A 25,302-nucleotide genomic window follows, 5' to 3' on the forward strand; every position below is an offset into this window, starting at 1 on the left:
CACACACACACACACACACACGCACGCACACACACGCACACACACACACACACACACACACACACACACACACACACACATTTGCCAGTACTAAGATGCATAAGTTTATTGCTTCACAGGTGTGTAGTAGACGAATGGGCCTGAAGGCTGTACAAGGCTAGGCAAAACCTTGGCATCAGGCCACATGACAATGGTCTCCAGTGTGGCTCAGGGGTGTAGTCCCTGGAGGGGGGTATTGTATTCATCATCCACTCATCTGGGTTACTATTGTGGGTGACCAGTGATGTGCACTGCTTCCCATGTATGTGATCTATATTCCATAACATGGACAGTATATTGGTTGTGCACATGTCCCACACACATGTTCTTTGACATGTAGAAGTGTACTTGAGGTCTCTGGGACATGTTGTGTGTACAGATTGTTATCTTCTGATGTACCATTCCTGACCTCATTTGATGAGACCTGGTTATGGAACCAAGGTCATGCTTGCACCTACATTGACAGCATGATACAAGTATTCAGTGGAGTTACTGGCATCTGTCCATACAGGGCATGTGTATAAGGTATGGTATTCCCTTTGTGGGTTGCATTTGCCTACTCTACAGTTGTTGCAGGCATCCAGTGGAGAACATAGCAAAAGGACCACTGTAAGCATGGGTTTGCCTAATGTAGGGATGGAACAGGGTGCCATGTCCTTTTACTTGCTGGATAACACACACTCAGTCAGAAGATGTAACACATCAAAGTACTTTCTGATGTTAGTGGAACTGTTGTGGTCAACAGGCATGTAGTCCACTGCAATCACACTGTGGTTACTATCTGTGAGGCAATATGCAGAGAACTACCAATATAGTGGTTGTTGCCTAGCCAAGTGTGTTAATGTATGAGACATGGGTGGTTCTCTGAGTAATACAAGGGTTGCCTATATTGTTCACCAATCCATAATGTCACACATAGGGCTATGGATTGTCTACACCAGTCTCTCTGGTGTTTGACATCAGTGGTCCTTGTAAGGTGGACATTGTGTCATATACTAGGTCCTCAATATAATAATTTAGCAAAACCCAACCCACAATGCATCCTGTTATTACACAATCACAACAACCTCCACTCAGGATACTGATGACAGTCACTCACACTTGCCAGCACTGAGATTCAACCCCCTACCTAGCTATGTATTGCTACTACAGTGTACCACATTTGTTGTATGCGCCACAGAGCTTAAAGGATAGATGTTGTCCCAAGGTACTTTTAAGGTGAAGAACATTACCAGCCCTTGTAAATACTGGCATTGGGTGATATAGTGGGTGAGAGATCCCAAAAATAATTGCAACCTAAACACACATTTACATTTGTCAGGGGTGAAGTTCAAACTTCTGTCTAACAATCTTCACAGACCATTATAGTTATGTATTTACCACATGTACCACTGACCTGACATGATTCAGGGTTGGCAACAGGCACTTGTAAGGTGGATGATATCTGCAGGACTGCTAAAGTCAAGCTCTGAGATGTGTACTGGGTGTAAATGGGGCCAAAATCTTTGAAGTACAGACAAACATATGTACACACACAAGCACTTGCCACAGATGAGATTCAAACCCATACCTGTGTAGTTACTGTTACTACATTGTTCTGCATTTATGGCATACACCACAGAGCTTATAGGGCTGGTCCTTTTCCAAAGGAGTATTTCAAGTTGACTGACATCAACAGACTTGCTAAAGGAGGGAAATGGGGGGGGTATAGTGATGGTGAATGGCCTCAAAATCATTAATCTCCACACACACACACACACACACACACACACACACACACACACACACACACACACACACAGAGTTTCACAGTTGCCGTGTCTGGGATGAGAACACCTACCTAACTAGTATGTTACACTACAGCATTACACACTTATCGCACATACCATGGAGCAAATAGGTTTTTTTCTTGCCCAAAGGGGTACTTCAAGGTGACTGACATCAGCAGGCTTGCTAAAGGTAGGGCAATAAGAGGTGTAGTGACTGTGAATGGCCTCAAAATCATTGATCTCTACACACACACACACACACACACACACACACACACACACACACACACACACACACACACACACACACACAGGTTCACAGTTGCCATGTCTGGGATTAGAACTCCTACCTAACTAATATGTTACACTATAGCGTTGCACAGTTATCTCACATGCCACGGAGCTTCTAGGGCTAGCCCTTATCCAGATGGGTATTTCAAGGTGACTGACATCAGCAGGCATGCTAAAGTAGGGCAATGGGAGGTGTAGTGATGGTGAATGGCCTCAAAATCATTAATCTCTACACATGCACACTCACACACACACACACACACACACACACACACACACACACACACACACACGCACACACGCACACACGCACACACACACACAGGGTTCTGCAGTTGTCATGTTTGGGATTAGAACTCCTACCTAATTAGGTATTTTACACTATTGTAGTGCACAGTTATCATGCACACCACTGAGCTTATAGGGCTGTTCCTTCTCCAAAGGGGTATTTCAAGGTGACTGACATCAGCAGGCTTACTAAAGTAGGGCAATGGGAGGTGTAGTGACTGTGAATGATCTCAAAATTATTAATCTCTACACACACACAGCTGCCATGTCTGGGATTAGAACTCCTACCTCACAAATATGTTATACTATAGCATTATGCAGTTATCGCACACGCCACGCAGATTATGGGGCTAAGAAATAGCCAGAAGGTTATTTCAAGGTGACTGAGATCAGCATGAGTACTAACTTGGGCTATGGAAAGTGCAGTGTGTGTAAATGGGCCATAAACCATTCCTCTGGAAACACACACACAACACTCAGTCACCCACAACTTTACATTTGACAGGAATGGGTATACAAATGCTAGATGAATACTGATTTGTACTATCATGTTACAAAGTTATCACAAGCACCACAGACACTATAGGGCTGAGGGCTACCAAAAACAAATGTCTACAGTGATTGACATCGGCACATCATGTGATATTGGCCAATTGGATGCGTGGTGGGTGAGACAGACCTCATGATGGCAATTTCTTTGTCACTGTCTGCCTCTCTCTTCCCCACATCTCTGTGTGTATGTTTGACCTACTATAGTGTGCCGGCCTTGGATATGTCTGAATATTCCTAACCAATGTGTGTGCAAAGCATGAATGGTGTGCAATGCGGTGTGTGTGCACAGACATCTGTGACTAACAGATATAAATAGTCCACTGTTGTTGTCAGGCATGGGTTTCTCTATGTGTTCGAGCATGCCTAGTATGACCTTCTATATTTTGTTGTCAGACATGGGCTTCATTTCTCTAAGTGTAGGATCCTGCCCAGTATGACCTTCTGTATTGAGTGTGTGAATCCATTCCAGGTAGGTTGTACTCCAGTGCATGATTTTGTGTTCTACACCTACAGCTAGCAACCTGTTTCTGCAGGATATCTGTAGATATGTTGACAATTTGGAGTCACAATGGGCAAAAGATAGTGGGATACTGTAACTATTGTGTCTGTGCTGCTTGTGTTACATGGTTGGTGTCAGTAGAGATATTCAGACATATGTACTGTTTTACACTGTGATGTATTATGTAATCAGCTACTGACATATATGCTTATTTGCTCACATTTATTTCCTGGGAAATACAAGATGAATGAAGCTGTGTCCAGTATTGTGGTCTGCAGCCTACATATTCTTGCACACTCATGTCATTCTGGAGGAGTAGCTGCGGACACTTGCTGATGGGTCTATGTAAATGGTCCAGCACCTTGGTACTGTGGTGGCTGAGGATCCTCTGCATATACATCTATCAACATAACACAATGGCTATATCCTGCTTCTACGCCCCCACTCTGTTATGCTATCCTCTTCCTAACATTATGTGAGTGATATCTGCGAAGTATCCCTATAGTTGTCCCTTCATCCCAGTGTTATCTAGGGGTTGGTCTACAGTTCATGCAGTAGGACATGGTGGGCATGCTACTAGGTTTGTTGACATGGCCTTGCATTTGTGTTCTGTGGACTGTGTTATGTTGTTAGTTGGGACCCCATGAAATAACATACACTGGGAATATGGGTGAGACACAGGCCTTTGACAGAGGACTGTAGGGCATTTGGTAGTGATGCAGGCCATCTGTAGCAGGCCAGTGCATTCTGTCCCTCCTACAGTCCCAGGCTGCGAGCCATTGGATTCCCCTGAGGTGACAGGGTAAGTGTGAGAGGTGTAAATGGCAGTAGTTCATGTCCATACTAATCCATTGGTATGGATGCTGGCAGGGTGCTGGTTACAGCTAGGGACACACCTGCATGAGACACATCTTCAGCATGCTGCATTCTGTGGGTATTCCCATACAAATGTGGGGGTCATACTGTACTCATTCCCAACAGCAGGGATATGACCTGTGATAAACCTGTGCATGCCTACCTGTATTGTCAGGCTCTGGATTGCATTGCATAAGTGGAAATTCCTTAAGATTCCAAGAGCAGGCTAAGTTATTTCTTACACTTATTTCACTGAACTGCACTTCTGAAATGCTTATAATTGTGCTATACAGTTGATCTACTATATTTTTGCAAAGCTATAAAGCTTTTTTTATTGTTTCACTGCATTTATGTACTGTTTTATACTGTTTTAACATTATTTAACTGTAAACTGCTTTTTCATACTGAGAGTAGTATTTTCTGTTTGTGAGTGCTCTAGCTGAGCTTTTCTGTGCATTTTTGTCTGTTACAGTTAAAAGCATTCTCGAGTCTGCTCCTTGATGTGTTTAAAACTTTCATTTAGTGGCTACAGCTAGGAACTCTAATTTTTCCCACCCACTCTCCCTAGTGTTGTGTGTTCTTATACTTGGTGGCTTTGCAGTTGCCCGCCCATGCTGTATATTTGATCTGTGACACTCCTCGCAGTCTAGTGTCATTAGTTCACTCAATCTAATAGAGAACATTTGTGAAGGCCAACCCACTCAGATTCTTAACGTTGAATTAACTTCTGTTCCAGCTTTCTCCATTTCCACTTTCCTGGGGAAAAAAAACATTCTAAGCTTGCTTCCCCCTTTCCTGTGGCAGGTCAGATATGGATTTGTTGTGTCCAGGACTGTTTGTGAGCTTCTAAGCCCCCCCCTCCCACTTAACTGGGGTTAAACTATTCCTAGCACCATAAAGTCTGTTCTTCAAAATTTCCCTTGCAACTAGCCAGCTTTTTAGTTTTAGCACTCATCAGTTTCTTTGATCTCAGCACTTGTTCAGAACTCATTGTAAGCACTAAATAACTTACAAATTACTACAGCACTCAACTTTCCTCACTTGTCTAGAGGAAAACAGTTTTTAGTACTTAATAAATAAGCACCTATTCAGGCATGTCTAAAGGTCAGCTCCCGGTGTTTTCTCCTGTCTACCTGATGATTCTGGGCATCTTGGGACAATGCAGCAATTGCCTCATGTACACAGACAACCCTCTCCTCCTACCACCCAACACTACGACCTGTGAGAGATGCACTTATATAGTTAAACTGGAAGCAAAGCTCTCTTCACCATAGACTGACCTAGACAGTCAAGAGGAGAAAGTAAACACTTGCACTGCACCACACTCATCACATAGTTCCTCAAAACCTACACCACCAAAACACACACACAGAACCACAAAACACACACCTGCATTTGCGGAGGCTCTCAGTACAAATCTGCCCAAACAACAGAGACCTCCAAAGCAGAAATGCAAGCACCCTCCATCCCCCAATAGTCCACTGTTGTTGTCAGGCATGGGTTTCTCTATGTGTTGGAGCATGCCCAGTATGACCTTCTATATTTTGTTGTCAGACATGGGCTTCATTTCTCTAAGTGTAGGATCCTGCCCAGTATGACCTTCTGTATTGAGTGTGTGAATCCATTCCAGGTAGGTTGTACTCCAGTGCATGATTTTGTGTTCTACACCTACAGCTAGCAACCTGTTTCTGCAGGATATCTGTAGATATGTTGACAATTTGGAGTCACAATGGGTAAAAGATAGTGGGATACTGTAACTATTGTGTCTGTGCTGCTTGTGTTACATGGTTGGTGTCAGTAGAGATATTCAGACATATGTACTGTTTTACACTGTGATGTATTATGTAATCAGCTACTGACATATATGCTTATTTGCTCACAGTTATTTCCTGGGAAATACAAGATGAATGAAGCTGTGTCCAGTATTGTGGTCTGCAGCCTACATATTCTTGCACACTCATGTCATTCTGGAGGAGTAGCTGCGGACACTTGCTGATGGGTCAATGTAAATGGTCCAGCACCTTGGTACTGTGGTGGCTGAGGATCCTCTGCATATACATCTATCAACATAACACAATGGCCATATCCTGCTTCTACACCCCCACTCTGTTATGCTATCCTCTTCCTAACATTATGTGAGTGATATCTGCGAAGTATCCCTATAGTTGTCCCTTCATCCCAGTGTTATCTAGGGGTTGGTCTACAGTTCATGCAGTAGGACATGGTGGGCATGCTACTAGGTTTGTTGACATGGCCTTGCATTTGTGTTCTGTGGACTGTGTTATGTTGTTAGTTGGGACCCCATGAAATAACATACACTGGGAATATGGGTGAGACACAGGCCTTTGACAGAGGACTGTAGGGCATTTGGTAGTGATGCAGGCTATCTGTAGCAGGCCAGTGTATTCTGTCCCTCCTACAGTCCCAGGCTGCGAGCCACTGGATTCCCCGGAGGTGACAGGGTAAGTGTGAGAGGTGTAAATGGCAGTAGTTCATGTCCATACTAATCCATTGGTATGGATGCTGGCAGGGTGCTGGTTACAGCTAGGGACACACCTGCATGAGACACATCTTCAGCATGCTGCATTCTGTGGGTATTCCCATACAAATGTGGGGGTCATACTGTACTCATTCCCAACAGCAGGGATATGACCTGTGATAAACCTGTGCATGCCTACCTGTATTGTCAGGCTCTGGATTGCATTGCATAAGTGGAAATTCCTTAAGATTCCAAGAGCAGGCTAAGTTATTTCTTACACTTATTTCACTGAACTGCACTTCTGAAATGCTTATAATTGTGTTATACAGTTGATCTACTATATTTTTGCAAAGCTATAAAGCTTTTTTTATTGTTTCACTGCATTTATGTACTGTTTTATACTGTTTTAACATTATTTAACTGTAAACTGCTTTTTCATACTGAGAGTTGTATTTTCTGTTTGCGAGTGCTCTAGCTGAGCTTTTCTGTGCATTTTTGTCTGTTACAGTTAAAAGCATTCTCGAGTCTGCTCCTTGATGTGTTTAAAACTTTCATTTAGTGGCTACAGCTAGGAACTCTAATTTTTCCCACCCACTCTCCCTAGTGTTGTGTGTTCTTATACTTGGTGGCTTTGCAGTTGCCCGCCCATACTGTATATTTGATCTGTGACACTCCTCGCAGTCTAGTGTCATTAGTTCATTCAATCTAATAGAGAACATTTGTGAAGGCCAACCCACTCAGATTCTTAATGTTGAATTAACTTCTGTTCCAGCTTTCTCCATTTCCACTTTACTGGGAAAAAACATTCTAAGCTTGCTTCCCCCCTTTCCTGTGGCAGGTCAGATATGGATTTGTTGTGTCCAGGACTGTTTGTGAGCTTCTAAGCCCCCCCCCCCACTTAACTGGGGTTAAACTATTCCTAGCACCATAAAGTCTGTTCTTCAAAATTTCCCTTGCAACTAGCCAGCTTTTTAGTTTTAGCACTCATCAGTTTCTTTGATCTCAGCACTTGTTCAGAACTCATTGTAAGCACTAAATAACTTACAAATTACTACAGCACTCAACTTTCCTCACTTGTCTAGAGGAAAACAGTTTTTAGTACTTAATAAATAAGCACCTATTCAGGCATGTCTAAAGGTCAGCTCCCGGTGTTTTCTCCTGTCTACCTGATGATTCTGGGCATCTTGGGACAATGCAGCAATTGCCTCATGTACACAGACAACCCTCTCCTCCTACCACCCAACACTACGACCTGTGAGAGATGCACTTATATAGCTAAACTGGAAGCAAAGCTCTCTTCACCAAAGACTGGCCTAGACAGTCAAGAGGAGAAAGTAAACACTTGCACTGCACCACACTCATCACATAGTTCCTCAAAACCTACACCACCAAAACACACACACAGAACCACAAAACACACACCTACATTTGCGGAGGCTCTCAGTACAAATCTGCCCAAACAACAGAGACCTCCAAAGCAGAAATGCAAGCAACCTCCATCCCCCAAATCAACCTAAATGACACATAGCCCACATACTCAGCGTGCCACTCAACTACAGCCCATAAGGCATAACGTACCCAACACTCTAGTCATAGGTGACTCTATTGTCAGGCACACTGATGTTCCACTCCCAGGCTAAACAAGGAAAAAGTTACTATCAGCTGCCTGTCATAACGCATGCACTCAGGTCACTCCACAACAAGTACAAATATGACTCTGTCATTGTCCATGTTGGTGTGAATGACCTGAGACGTACCTCCCTGGACTACATGAAAAGAGACATGGAGGAGCTCTCCGATCTTGTAGCCCAGGCCGGTATGACCCTAGCCCTGAGTAGCATCCTGCTATCACCCAGGATGACACCACAGTACAAGGAAAAAATGATTGACTTTAACAATTGGCTAAGCTTCTGGTGTCTTTCTAAGGGAATCCAGTATCTGTCTGCCTGGGATGACATGATTGACAGACCACGCTGCTTTGCCAGAGATGGCCTGCGCCTGTCGCCCTTGGGATTCCGGATACTGGCAAAAGCTCTTGCCACCCCTATAGTGCCTTTTTTAGGCAAGGTTCAAATGACAAATTCACCACAGTAACAGGTACAAGCAAGCAAAATCTGAGTGTAATGCTACTCAATGCTAGAAGTCTAAACCTCAAAATGCACTCACTCGAGGCACTCCTTAAAATGGAGAACATTGACATCTGTGCAGTGACAGAGACCTGGTTCAAAGCTCCAGAGAGTACCCCAGTATTACCAGGCTATAATTCATACCACACCTTTCAGCCACTAAACCCGGACCGAAACTCTAAAGGTGGAGGCATGTCCATATTCATTAAGGATATCCAACCTCCATGCTAGTTGCTCAGCATAATGCATCCAAGATTATCCAAGTTCAACTAACTCTGGGCAAAACCGCACTCCAGATTGTAGCTTGCTACAGACCCCCCACCATGCCCCAGGATTCCCACTCCTCTTTTCTTGATACACTGGAAAATATTAAAGTACAACCCAACACTCTAATAATGGGTGATTTCAACTACCCTACCACTAATTGGGAAAACTATTCATGTACCAACTCTTTTGCTCAACATTTTCTGGAAATCATCAATTCCAATGCTTTGGATCAACTTATCAACACCCCCACCAGGGGCAGCAGTATCCTAGACCTGGTCATCACCAACATGGGTGACCGGTGTTCCACACCAGAGGTCAGCTCCTCGTTGGTCAGATCTGACCATAAGCTAATCACCCTAGACATCCACATCCCACTCCGACCCCCATTAGGAAAACAACCGTAAAAAATTTCTCCAAAGCCAACTTCACACTTCTTAAGACAGAAGTGGCAAACTTCACAGCACCCATGCAGATGGACAATAGAGGTACGACTGCTGAATCCTACACAAATACACTTTATAAGCACTTACACGAGTGCATGGATTGTGCTATCCCTAACAGAACCGTGATGCTATCCTCCAAAAAAGGAAGCCAATCTGGTTGTCTTCTGCCATAAACAAACTCTACAACAGAAGAAAGAAACTGTTGCAAAATACAGTAAAATCGCACGATTGGAGGAATTCCCTGGTCAGCCTCAGTAAGAAGCTGAGATCCCTCATAAAATTCTCCAAAGCTAGTTATGAAAACAAAATTGCCACTGATTCTAAAGACAACCACAAAGCATTCTATAGCTATGTCAAAAATCTCAATGGCAACACTCATATCTGCTCTGAGTTACAGCACAATGACACTAAATATACAGAACCAACTGATATTGCCAACATCCTGGCAGATAGGTTCAGTGCTAACTTTACCCACCTCTCACCCCCTAAAGGGCCCATCTTTATGCCAGAAGAATGCAAAGTTCCTGTAATCACGGCTGCACAGGTAAAAACTTCACTCTCCAAAGCCAAGAACACAGCATCCATGGGGCCTGACAACATCCCAGGCTGCCTTCTACATGAACTACAGAAGGAACTGGCACCCCACCTAAGTACCATGTTCAATCATAGCCTCACCTTAGGCTTTGTGCCCATTGAATGGCGCACCATGACAGTTATCCCACTCCACAAAGGGGGGGGGAGCACAACAGACCCCGGGAACTTCTGCCCCATTAGCCTGCAAGGCCACGGAACGTATCATCATGGAACTCATAAAGAAAGACATTGGAGATCTCCAAACTCTGGACCCCACACAGTTTGGGTTTGTAAAAGGCAGATCATTTCTCCTAAACCTGATAGACTTCTTTGAAGTAGTCACCAAAGCCATAGATGAGAGTATGGTGGTTCACACAGCCTATCTAGATCTCTCCAAGGCGTTCGACACCATCCCCCACTCTGGAATTATAGATAAACTCACTAAACTAGGTATAAATCCCTATGTCACAAGATGGGTTGCCAACTGGCTTACTGACAGAACCCACACCGTGTAAGTAGCAGACTCCAAATCAGACTTCAGACCAGTGACAAGTGGAGTACCACAGGGTTCAGTCCTGGGTCCTCTCCTGTTTGGAATCTACTTCTCTGAAGTACAGGCTAACACAGAAGGTCTTTGGCTAACTAAATTCACAGATGATTGCAAACTAGGAGCCATAATTGAAACTCCTAATGATGTGGACATCCTACAACAGGGCCTCTATTGAGACAGATGCCTGGTGTCAAAGACATGGTCTCAAGCTCAATGCCAAAAGGTGGATTGTCATCCCCTTTGGTAAAAACTCTGTACCCATGAACTACCACATAGGCGGTAGTCTACTTAACACCGAAAGTGTGATAAGAGACCTTGGGATACAGGTGGACAGTAGTCTCTTCTTCGATAATCACATCACCACATTGGTCAGGAAATCCTTCTACGTGGCACACCTCATCACAAAAGGTTTCTCATCCAGAAAAAAAGAGGTCATTGTTCCCCTCTACTCATCACTCATTAGACAAATTATAAAGTACAACGCCCCTTTTGGTATGTACCTCAAAAGACATCTACAACAACTAGAAAGGCCACAAAAATACCTCACAAAGAGGATTACTGGCCTCAAACAGATGCCTTACGTAGACCATCTCAAAAAACTCCAGCTTTACTCAGTCGCATATTGCCTACTCAGAGGCGATCTCTGCCTAACATACAAAGCTATGTCAAACCCAGAGCTGTTGGACATGCTCCACTTAAAGAAATCCCAATCCATCTGAGCTACACACTCTAGGGACCTAAACCTTGTCACCACAATAAACAGAACATGCTGGAGGGATAGATTCCTGTCCCAGAGACTTCCCATACTCTGGAACAGACTACCTATCTTTGTCAAACAGAGCTCCTCATTAACACTATTCAAGAAAAATCTTGATGATTGGATGGGTAATAGGAAATTCACCCCGGGGATCACTTCTGTGGTTCTGCTTGACAGGGGCACAGGAAAATCATTTTCTTGGGTGGCGAAAGCCAGGGTACCTTTTTGGCTAGGCTTGTATAGGCCCTAGGGCCAATAGCCTAGTACCTACCTATGAACCTATGAACCTATGATGGTGGGGTGAGCTGAGTGCATGTGTGACATGGAGGCTTCTTGCAGCTGACTCACATATATACCTGGGACATTCTCCTTATGCTGCCTTGTGCAGGGACATAGGCAGTATCTCATTACTTCATAACTGTGCCTTTTGTGGTCTGCCAGTGATTGGCCAGACTACATCAGTATTCCATACTACACAGACAACTAATGTGCTGCTAACCTGTATGTACAATTCCAAAGGTGTGTGTATTTGACAGTTACATTTTATGCACTCTGTCTAGGGTACTTCCACCTGTGTACTGTGTGTATGTCTGGGCCCACATTCATGGCATGTCCATCTTTCAGATGGTGACAAATATTGACATCTGAACAATGAGTATGGATGACTGCTGAATTGGGTCTTGCTGGGAGGCATTGTGGTTGGCACTGCAGTTGTCAGAACATGGCCCTGTCATCGACAGTACTGGCCATAGGCCACTGAGACACAACCCCCAATGCCTACATGCTGACCACTTCCACACAATATATGACACGCAACAACCTAAAACACAGAGCCCTGCATATTGTACATATGCAACAATCTATCCTGTAAATTGGGCTATCTCAGGTAATCTGTGCTCCACTGTTATTAAACCCACACGTACATGTTACTGCATTTCTGCATAGGATTGTTGGGGGGGGGGGGCTCACCTGACAACTGTAGACATTTGCTATGACTGTACTGCCATTTCAGGTACTCTGTTAGCTTCCATTTTGTTTTGTATTCTGACCTATCATGCAGACTAGAGGCATATCAGTACAGTACAAATCTTAGGTTTTATTGACCTACATTTCAGTTTCAGACTTCTTACCCTACAGAACTAACATACAACTGCCTGCCCTGTTGTAGTCTGTCTGGGTAGGTTTGGAGAGGGCTGTTCTGATTGCCATTAATTGGATGTCTTAGCACAGCCTTTCTTTATGGCCATCTACACCTGTCCTGCTGGCTGAGGCTGTTTTTTGGATATGTGAGCCTCACTGACATGCATGTGTGTGTCCTATGGACACACATTTGAGCCACCACATGTACTGCAGTGTGATTTGACACCTTGTCTAGTACTGCCTACTTTGCTGACTCCAGTATTTGTTATGGATTTCATGCTGCTCATATAGGTGTCCACTATCTGCTACCATCCCATTTAGCCACTCTATTCTCTTGCATGCTCACATCCATGCCATAGCTACAACTATCAGAACATACTACTCCATTCAGCAATTGATAGGAAGGGTGACTTACCTTGTGGCTGTGCCAGTACTGAGGATGGTGCTGAAGGGCTGACTATGTCAGATGCACATAGTACACTCCCTATATATGGTAAAGTGCAGGTAGTGTCATGTTTGGCATCCCTTTTACTGCATGTGTGAGTCAGAGAGAGGTGTGATTCCCTGAGTTCATACCATGTCTTTGTATGTGCTATGCGTTGCCTCTTTGCTAAAGCCTGGGCCTACTGGGCATGCCTCCTTCTGTCTACATGGGCAGGCACAGGTTGTTCCTCCGAGTCACTCTGTGCCTGTGCTGGCCTTGGCAATGGTGTGGATGGGCTGTGTGGCCCTGCCCCATGCTGTTTCTGCTGCAGCTGTTTCCGCAGGATCATATTGTGTAGCATGGCACATACAATGAAAATTTGTGTACATGTACCTGGAGAGTATTGCAAGGCTCCACTGGATATGTCCATGGACTGGCACCATGACTTGAGCATCCCAAACACATTCTCTATTATGATTCTGGTTTGTTCGTGTGCCTCATTATGGAGTTCTTGTTCGGGTGTGTGTGCATTTCTGACTGGTGTCATCAGCCATGACTCCAGTGTGTAACCAACATTCCCCACTAGGTGGCCATAAGGGGTGTCCCCACTGGCAAATCTCTGTACAGCTGTGTCATATGCCAGATGTGGGAGTCATGATAGCTTCCAGGGCTGCCAGCACACACATTCATTATAATACCCTGGGCATCACACACGACCTGGCAGTTGATGGAGGGGAAGCCATTGCAGTTTATATAGACCCTACCCCACTCAGTGGGTGGTGCTTTGATGTGTATGTGCGTGGAGTCTATAGCACCCACTACCTCAGGGTATTCTGCTATTTGGTGGAAGAGAAGCATATTGCTGAACAATGCATCATGGGTGTTGAGGAAATATATGTGCTCACTGGCATGTGCTGATATGGCATCCAGAAACTGGTGGAGTACCCTGGATGCTGATGCCTGTGAGATCCCCATGATATCCCCAGTTGCCCTTTGGAAGGAGCCTATGGCTAGTATTCTTAAGCCTACACATACCTTGGTATCCACTGGCATGGGTTCCCCTCTGTTGGTTCTATGTGTGAGGCATGGTCGGCACAGCTCAACAATTTGCTGTAGGATGTCCCTGTCCACCCTATAGCGCTCCACTATCTCCAGCTCATGTAGCCCCTGGTAGGTTACCCTGGGTCTGTACACTCTTCTCCTTCTCTTCACTGTGGGTTGGTCATCAGCATTCTCATCCTCACCACCTTCAGCCTCTTCCAAATTTTGATTTATGAGAACAAAAGCAGCCCCTATTATTTTCTTGCTTTTGTCAGGTAAAATTTCCCCGTCTGTGTACACCAGTAATGTAGAGTTTGTGGGAAAAAACAGAGTGAAAGGTGTTTGCATAGTTTATAGTAGTGTGCTGGGCTGGGCTGGGCTACTGCTTGTGTAATTGGCTGATTGTGATACATTTCACCTGCCAGCTGTGCTAGTTCACCTTGATTGTCTTCTTACTGCTGTTTTTCCTTCCTATTGCCTTCCCATTTAAGCCTCGCAGCACAACACGCATACCCAGTTCTCAGATGTGAACAGAGCTGCTATTTTCTGTTTTTTTCTTTAGTTTAAAACCTGGTGCGTAGTGCGCACATCCATTTAGGCAATGTAGACACTGCTAGGCAGCCTCAGACACAACCCCCTTCCTTAGCTGTACTTAGCTAAGGGAAAACACGAGCCACAGAGCTCTAATAAGCTTACAGCATGCATGACAATCCCCCTTATGAAGTCATCTACCTCTTATGCTTATACCATGGTGTTGCTGCACCTACACGGTTGGGTGCAAGCTAACAGTGAGGGGAAATCTGTGATTCAGTATCAATCCCCTTATTTGCATAAAACTGAAGGCTAATACATGATTCAAAACTGACACACAACCTTCCCCCTTAACAATCATTATTCCATTGTATTGTTGTGTTATGCATGCCATTGACTATTATGGCAGAATGCTGATTTTGGTTTAAAAGCTTAATCAAAACTTTTTTCTTATGTTCAGGCTGATCCCATTTGCGCACTAATGCCCTACGCCTAAAAAGCCAAAATCAGCCCCCAAAAATAAATAAATAAAAATTATTTTTTTATAATTTTGCAACTATTTACCATGCCAATGGCCATATATTTCTCTCAAGCTCAGAGACAGGATGTCTGGACCAGAAAAGTCTTTCTATTGTCTTAAGTTTTACGTGTAAAGTGTCTTTTGTTGCTGTGGCTTCCTGGCAACTGCAAGATCAAAGAAATGTTAAAATGTTAAGTTCTCTGAGCCTGGGAAACTAAACCAAAGATGTGTCAAGAACGATGTAATGTGAAATGACTCAGCAGTACTGTGTTATAATTTTAAGACTTTCTCAGAGAGTGAGAATTGAGCATTTTGGGTTTTGTCTAAAGCTGACAATAACTCACCAGGCACTTGCTTTCCTCTGTAACTAGGATCTTCGACTTTAGAATTTCTCTTAGAGTTAGACAGGAATTTAGCCAGATTAGTCTAGTTGTTTTTCTATATTTATGTCAGACTATCCTGCAATAATGTTTTAAAGTTTCCTGTGATCTCTGAACTCTGTAATTTCATTGTGTTGAAGTAATAAGTATTGTCTTGTGTTTTTATTATTAGTATTAAACATTTTTAAATCTTTCAACTGTGGTTGTTTTGTGTAGAGATAATTTAAGCTCTTAGAGAGTACTTGCATGTATTTGCTGATACTGTCCAAGCCACCCCAATAGTCTTGCTGCTCAGTCACACTTACTATTTGGATAACAGTAATATTACACAGTGAAATTGGTCACCCTTTGGTAAGGGCCTAATTAGTAGCTGATAAGAGTAGCTGGTGGCAGTGATTTCTACCTTATAGCCTGGCAGGAGGGGGCATAGCTGGAGAAGTTTACATAATGGAGAAGTTCTAAAAATAATTGTTCAGTTTATAGATGAATCATTAGTTTGAGGATAGGCTTATATAGACAAACTCCAAGTTCAATCCGCCTTGGCGTAGGGGAGATGTTCTGAGGTACTGCACTTTTGGCTTAGTATATACTACCCTGTATCCATACTTCTATTATTTCAAAGATCAAAATTATAGCCCTTAGATGTTTATCAGGCAAGTTATCCCATATTTATATTTATATTATTCCAAGGATCAAAATTATGGCCTTTAGATATGATCAGGCACCTACAACTCAAGACATAGTAGACCTTACAAAAATACATAACTTTGTATGAAATTTAGTATTCAATGTATATTTTTCATATTATGTATCCTGCAATATCACAGTAATATATTCAGATACACCAAGTAACAAGATCTTACACGATTTGTTCACTTGAACATGTAATTTGTTGTATAAAAGCAGTTTCAGAATTAGATAGTCTGAGAATATTTTACAACTACATATGGTACATTCTTTAAATATAACCCAAAATGAAACTAAGCAGAAGTCCAGCAAATAAAACATTCAGTGGCAATACTTTTTATTTAAGGTATTGGCAGGAAAAATATTTCCACAATATTGTAAATGCAAAGAGAAATTAATTCTATAGAGTATAATATCTACAGATCTGAACTGTGTCACATGATTTCAAGTACATATTTAAGATTATTTTCTCTGTTGCAAAGAAAAGGAAACTCCTGAAAGCTAATGCTATACTGATTCCTATGTAAAACATGTTTTCATCTCTCAACAAAATATACATGGTTATTCACCAATAATTTCACTTAATGTATGTAATATTTTTGTCTGAGTCTTCTAAAAGTATTTTATTTGAAACTGATTATTTATTTTAGTAACAGATTCAAACGACTCATGTTGAGATTATGTTGGGTAGCTTTCAATAAAGTTCAATAAACCTGTTTAAGTAATCTTTTTAGTGAACTATTCTCATTAAAGTACAACAGTGGCATTTGTGTTGCTTTCAGTTTCATATATTCATGCAAATCAAACAAACACAAACTGCAGCACAGATGGCAAATAACTCAATCCCCACAAAGCAGGAAAACAAAGAACTCATAAAACGATTGAGTCAACGCGATGAATAAAATATACAGTCCTTTTAATAATAAAAATGTGAGGGCTTTCACAGTATGTATACTGCTTCATCAGACATAACAAAACAACTGACACCACTGTTTTAATAGTAGAATGAAAAGCAAATACATAAAAATCTCATAGTAGCTGTTAGGAGCCATAGCAAAAACTACCAATATAACTCCCTTTGTTTCAAAAAGGGCTTTAATGAAATCTTGTCATTTAAACCTTTACCCCTATCTGCTTGTAACCTCAGCATCCATTTAACCTCCTGTCTTTCTGTGTAACTCTCTATATCACCACCTCTGTTACTACCATACACTCTCTGTATGATCATAAATTTAAACTCATGTGAAGACCCAAAGCATATCGCCAGTGGTGTCAGTTGTTTTGTTATGTCTGATGAAGCAGTATTTATTCTGCAAAAGTGCTTGCATTTTTAATATTAAAAGGACTGCATATTTTATTCATCACGTTGACACAATCCTTTTATGAGTTTTTTGTTTTCATATATTCATGGCTTAAAAAATAATAACAGAACATTTTTACACAACAGCCTCTGTTACAAAATGGCATATTTATATGTATTGTTACTTTGCAATGCATCCATAATTATATTCTTTGTCTAACCTCTGATCAAAAACTACAGCAATAACAGTTTGTTTGCACATTAAGGAAACATTTCAAATTTGTATTTACTTATTGTTGAAGTATATAATTAGGTACCATCCAGTTGTACTCCCGTGTGGCACATATGAGCATCACTGGCAAATGTAAACTTCTCATGGACATGTTAATAAAAATAGAACCACAGAATGCAATGAAGGGAAAAATAAAATATTCCTAAATAAGACCAGGAAAGCTTCAAAATGTATTATCTTAATAACAGGAGCAAAGACCTTTATGAAGTTCAGGGGATGGTCCCTGTGAGTTTCATGGTATGTTTATTAGCATATTCAGAACTGCTGATCATGTTTATGTCCTTGAAGCCTATTGATTGCATAGCCATGGGAGCTGACAGCAGTGTGAAGGCTCAGAATCCCCCAGCGTTTGTTAAATATCACTGAGCCACACTCTCTTTATGTTCTGTAATTCATACAAACAAATTTATGCACTACTGGGACTCTAATTCACCAAAGGTTAAAGTGATCATTTAGAACAGTGAATAGGACAAGCCATGGATGTACAAATGTTTGTAAACAGATTTCTACAATATTGCTTATGTTTAAGCCACAGAGATCAATGCATGTAAAGCAATTATTATATTCCTAGAAAATTCTGCATTTGTTCCTTAGAGATGATGGGGCCACAGCTGTGTAATCCTGACATGCTTTATATTGAATTAGGGATGTAAATAGAACAATGGCCTGACGATTATTGCACATATATGAAGTTTGAGCATGTGTTCACACTCTATATTAGTTATTAGTTACATGATCATTGCACATACATGAAGTTTGAACACATGTTTGCACTCTGTATTAGTTACTAGTTGCATTCAGAATTATATTATTTTGGATTTATTTTGTAGATTTGCGTGTATGCAACATAATTGACATTTGGCCATTTCTGACAACATACAATTTTAGAATAAAAATTCTGGCATTACATTCAGTTTACAAAATATGTATTTATATATAGGAAGAAAATGAGAGACAGCAAGTGAGAGAAAGAGAGTGAGATTTAGGTTGCAGTGATACACAGATTGATGACTGCTTCGATGTAAGCTTTATGATGACAAATGCATAAATTACAATCAAAGTCTCTGAGCTCCCTGCAGAACATTGCAACCTTATTGTTCTGAACCATAAGTGATGTTATTTTGCTGCTGTTATGAAAACAAAACTCTGATCACTATGCTGGTTTGCTCTTAAATTTCCTATTTTTTTATCTAGTTGGCATGGCTAGCTTAGTACAGAAAGTGTCTGCAACATCAACATCTTGGGTAATACAGCTATATGTCAATTTTGAGACATTGTCATAGAATTTTAGAAGGTTTGAACTCCTGAAGACATTGAATTCGATAAGATTTGCATTTGAAGGTTTAGACATTTTGATGGAAACGATTACTAGTTTGTGATTGTACCTAACTGATGAAAGGATTTTTGTGGGAATAGTACGTATAGATGCTATGTCTGAAGGGAGCAGGTGTAAAATATTTTATCCTCTAGTGAGTTCTTTTATAATCTGGTCCAGGTAAATCTTGTTTATGAAGTCTCAGAAGTTTTTGGCATATTTCACATTTGAGGTGTCAGTTTCCTAGTTAATCATTAGGTAATTAAAGTTTGCCATGCAGAAGGAGCTTCCATTTATAGGAAGTTCATCCAGAATGCTTAAGAATCTTGTTTGGTTTTCAGGGGAGGTAGGGGTGGTGGTGCTGTAGCAAGCTATGACTTGATAAACTTTCCTTCCACAACCATATTTACTCTTTTTGATGTCATAATCACATGTTCAGACATCCACTCATCCAAAATCCACTTGATCAAACAATCACACACAATACTCTGCCCACTAAATTGGAAGTCATCAGAATATTGTGGATCCATGCATAAATATATATATTTTGGTGCATGCATGTATGTATTTATTTATACATATATTTATCTATACATGGTTGCAGTGTGTTTGATTATAAATTCAAATAGTCAACCATGAAGTGAAGATGATTTCTTGGACAAATATCTGAATGATCAGCTTGTGTGTATGACATGGTTTTGCTGTGCAGTTATGATTGCTATTTTCTGGTGGTTGTGTAATCATTGTTGTATATGAATGTAGGTGTATGGGGGAAAGCCCCCATATCAGTGTGGGTATAGCAGGCAAAGCATCCAACCATAACGTCCTTTTTTTTCTATTTGTTTATATGTGTATTTGTGTCAGTTGTTTTAGTACTGGATGTGGCAAGGTTATTTTGAGTGCATTCTATTTATGCATGTTTGGGTATTGACAATGTTCATACATTCAATATTCGAGGTATTATTTTTGATGGTTTGATGGCTGACTTTATGAATGAGTGATCATTCTGAACATAGTACACACACACACACACACAAACACACACACACACACACACACACACACACACACACACATATATATATATATATATATATATATATATATATATATATGATATCGGTCTATATTAGTAAACTGAAAGATATTTTCAGCAAAGACCTCTTCATTCTCATGTAAACATCAAAAATCACTTCTGAGATTCACAGAACGTTCCCAGGACAATGAAGTAATTGGCCAACTACACATCTTTGCCCTTTTTCCCCACTGTAGTGCGATCTCAGAGGCGATATATATATATAGTTATGGTGGTGTGGTGGTGTTGCGAAGCTCACCACTAGAGTGGGTTTGAGTTAATGCATTGTGTGTTCCATTGTGCTACAAGGCAATTGTTTCATTGCACTGGGAAAATTCTGCAAATTGTGAAAGTGATTTCAAACGGTTACGTGCCGATGAAGAGGTATTCTCTGTTCTTTGAAAATACCTTTCTGTGAGCTAATATAGACCCATGTATACATATATATAATATATAAAACATGCATTCATACCCCCGAAGGATAAAAACACATATAACACAAGCATCGACCACATAAGTCAAACACAAAATCCCAAATGACCTAAAAAACAAGTGCTATGCAGGGTAGCAGGTCTTCTTCCGGCCCTCTACTCCCCCAGATGATTATATATATCATCCAAGATCACACCCCAGTTGCAAAAATACAGTCCCGGCTCTGCCATGATCTTAAACAAACTTCTAGCTTTTTAGCACATCTGAAAAGCAACTAGTAAATGTTTTTGGTGTTCCATGTTTCAAACTTCTGTGGTTGATTTTTCAGCCTTATGGCAATGTTATGTTTTTTTGTCTGTCAGAATTCTAAATGTATCTGTGTTTGAGTGTATGTGTCTGTGTGTGTGTGTGTGTGTGTGTGTGTGTGAGTATTTTATTTATATATATATATATATATATATATATATATATATATATATATATATATATATATATATATATATATATATATATATACCACCACTCGGCACAAGGGATATTCTAATATATTACATTAAAATCTTTAACAATTAATAAGTGTGGGAAAACTTCCACCCCTTACAACCTTTACACATAGAGTTTAGAAAGTAGGAGCCTTAGCCCTGTGAACTGAGGACTTGGTGTTGCAGGCTTTTTTTAGTATAAAGTATAAATCTCTAATGTCTGTCATTATTCACTGCTTGCAATGCCCCCTGAGTGACAAGGGGCAAGTCAGTATAAAAGGCAGCACCAGAAGAGCTCTGTAGAATCTGGGCCAGTTGATAGGGATGAAAGTGTGCTCATGGTGGGGGAGGATTTGTGACAAAGCAGGGAAGAACATCATACAATACCATGGATAATGTTTAAAGTCTCAGGTAGAAACCTAAAACATTAGTAGAGTTACAGGTCTAGCAGCACAGTGTACTTTATGAACAATAATAAGAAAGAAACTCTAATATCTACCATTATTTACAGATTGCGGGGATCAATGATTTACCAGGGCAATGCCAGAAAGTAAGAAGACATATCAGGAACATTCTACCAAGTTAGGGATAGGTAAGAGGTATACCTTTGTGTGTGTGTCTGTGTGTGTGTGTGTGTGTGTGTGTGTGTGTGTGTGTGTGTGTGTGTGTGTGTGTGTGTGTGTGTGTGTGTGTGTGTGTGTGTGTTTGTGTGTGTTTGTGCATGTGTACGCGTGGGTGTGCATATGTGTGCGTGTGTGCATGTGTGAGTGTGTGTGCATGTGTGTGTGTGTGTGTGTGTGTGTGTGTGTGTGTGTGTGTGTGTGTGTGTGTGTGTGTGTGTGTGTGTTTGCGCACCTGTGTGAGATATGTGTTTGTTGGTGTGTGTGTGTTTGTGGGTGTGCCTGCGTATGCATCTGTCCACCCATGTGAGTGTATATATATATATATATATATATATATATATATATATATGTGTGTGTGTGTGTGTGTGTGTGTGTGTGTGTGTGTGTTTTTGTGTATGTGTCTGTGGACCCTTGTGAGTGCATGTGTGTGTTTGTAGGTGTGAGTATGTGTGTTTGTATGTGTGCTTGTGTGTATTTGTGCACCCATGTGAGTGTATGTTTGACTGTGCATATTCATGTTGGAGAGTGAATGAGAGGAGGGGATGCTTGTGCTATTTCTATGCATGGGCCACTAGTGTTGACAACTGCAGGAACGTACTGATTTGAACTTGCAGAAATTAAGGGAGGTTCAGAGGCATGCAAATTAGCTGATAATGAGCTCTTTCCTTATTGCAGCTAATGTGCCTCTGAATTACAATTTACTGCATCTATATTCTTTTAACATCTGAAATTATTTAACATGAGTGTACAGAACACAGTTTTTTTCCTTTCCACTCACTGTTTCTCTCCTTCTTGTTTTTATTGCTTATTATTACAGGTAATCCTGACAGTGGTAGTGCAGAACTCATACCACCTCATGTCTGAATAGCGATAGCCTCTGATGATGATGCTGGTGATATAGATACACAGTGAGGGAGTGCAGAGGATCAGTCTGACATTGAAGTTGTGCCTCAAACATCTCCTGGTCTTATTTTGGACACAGTCAGTATGCCTCTGCATACCCATTCAACTCAGGCCTCAGATATAGGGCAGGTTGAGGGTGACATGTTTGATTGGGTAGGGTGGTTACTGCAGTTGTTGAGCTGGTTGATTCTGCCCATAACCATTGTGAAGGTATGGTAATACACAGGAGGGTTGCTAGAAGTGCTCAGAGGAAGCCTACTTTCCACCCTCATCCTGATGCTGGTTCATCATTATGTGCCACCAGACGTATGAATAGAGCTGTCATGCAGGCATATCCACATTCAATTAGGGCCTTGGAAGAGATTGTGTGAGTCCTAAATGGGGTGCATTCTGACATGTGTTCATTTTGCAATGTCTGAATTCTGTTGGTGGACACCTTACATAGGTTCTGACTGAGAACATTTTTGCCTAACAGTATACTGGCATATCATTTACATTTATCTTCTTGCACATTTTTTCATATAACACATATTCCACAATTACCTTGACATTTCTGCAGTTATGAGTTGTGTGGTTTGGGGCTGTATCTGTCTAATGCTATCTGTACTCAGTCATTACATGGGTAAATAAAGTTTGTAGACCTCGGATGGCATCAGTTTTAATATATGTATGTGCTTAGGTTGTTATGTGCATGTCTTTGCTGGTGACTGTGTGTGCTATCATTTGCCACTTAGCTAGTGAGTGTGTGTGCTAATCTTTGACTCTGAGCCAGGGTGAGGACATATTGTGCATGCCTACATCTGCCGGCTCACTCTGCAGCTGGGGATTTTCCCTCAGAATCCTTGTCTGTACGTGCTGGAGGTGTTGGCCCAACCTTTGGTCCAGGAATCTGTGGTCCTAGTCCTTGTTATCTCTGTTGCAGCTGTTTCCTCCAGATGATATTGTGCAACATGGCACAGACTGCGAAAAGTTTTGCACAGGTGCCTGGTTCATACAGCAGAGCACCCCCTAATTTGTCTAGACAGTAAAACCATGACTTCAGCATGCAAAGGAAGTGTGCTACAACATAAAATCCCTGCACTATTTTTGCTTTATCTTCTGGTGTGCGTGGAAAATAGATGTACTCTCTTGCATGTTCTAGCCTAACATTAGGACTTTGGTGCAATATTCTGGAGGCTGAGGCCTGTGACACCCCTTTTATAACCCCTGTTAGTCTCTGGAATGCACCAGTAGATAGTATCTTTAATGTTGCACGTACCTTAGTTTTCACTGGTATATGTTCTCGATTTCCCCTGAGTCTGAGTTGGGGGCAGCAGAGGTTGCAGATTTCGTGTAATGTTTCCCTACCAATCCTATAGCACTTTACTGTTTCATTTTCATGCAGATCATGATATGCTAAATTATGTCTGAATCTCCTTCTCCTTGGCTGAGGTCTATCAGCAGCAGCAACAGCAGCATAGATTTGAGCCTATTGCACATAAACATGCAAGAGAACAGCAGCAGCCCCTAACACTGTTTTTTCCTACGTGTGATGGAGTCTGTATTCCAACAGGTTTTTGTGTTCATGGAAAAGAGCTATACCATTTCTTCACAGCTACTTTGTAGCTTCCTGAATGTCTCCAACATATTTAGACTGGTTCATTAGCATGCAATTCAGATGATTATGCTTTCAGTAGCATATTCTGCTGTTTACCTTTGTTTGGCACCTGCTCACAATGCATAAAGCTGTTTAATGAATAGAAAATTGCACATGACGTCCACATGATAGCAACACCGAGATTATCCCTTCATTAATATGACCCCATATCTTTCATAAATAAGCATTTTCCAATATATCTAGTTATTCCTGTACTTTGGATGTACCATCTTGTCAAATGCTAGAATAAAAATATGCGTGCACCATTGATTCATAATATGTTGGAGCAAACAAGAAGGTAAGTGTTTTTAAGACATCATTGTCAGTGTGAACAGTAGCCTTTGAAAAGGTGTGTGCAGGATTAGTAATCAGACCAAAAATGCTTCCTCTAGTTCCCATGTAGTAAGCATCCGGTCTCTTTTTGTTACCTCTATAACAAAAAGTTATCAGTTCTCTTCATTGAGGACTCAACTGTTACAAGGACTGATGATTTTTCTTGATTGGTAAGTCTACCTAATGAGATGGTATCTGATTCTGTCCTACATCTTCTAACACAACATTTATTGCCACTTGCACTATTTTTCCTATTCTGCTACAAGAAGTTGTTCTTCAGACTGAAATGCACACACCTATTCTTCTGCATTTTTCTCTCTGTGATATTTATATATGCTGTTTGACATGAGGCCTTACATGCTTTCCTTTATTCATGTTTTACTATCTGCAATTTAACAGTGTTCATGTTTTAATTTAATAATTTGTTACCACTGTTCTCATTTGTAGGCATGTCCTAATTCCTTGACTTTGAAGTCTTAGATTAGTTTACATTTGAGAGTACATCAGCTATATTAGATAGTTTTTGTTATTTTAATTCCCTGAATTTTGCTATTCATACATTTAATTCTCCTCCTAGGACTACAAGGTCAGGCTTAAAGTGGCCTACCACATTCATTTTACATGAAATAAGTTATTTAAAGTCTGATGCACTGAACTTATCCAAAGTTAATACAAAGTCAGATGTGCATGATAACTGCTC

This window comes from Protopterus annectens, chromosome 2.part0 (genome assembly GCF_019279795.1).
Source record: "Protopterus annectens isolate FY-2018-M chromosome 2.part0, PAN1.0, whole genome shotgun sequence".
Classification (NCBI taxonomy): domain Eukaryota; kingdom Metazoa; phylum Chordata; order Ceratodontiformes; family Protopteridae; genus Protopterus; species Protopterus annectens.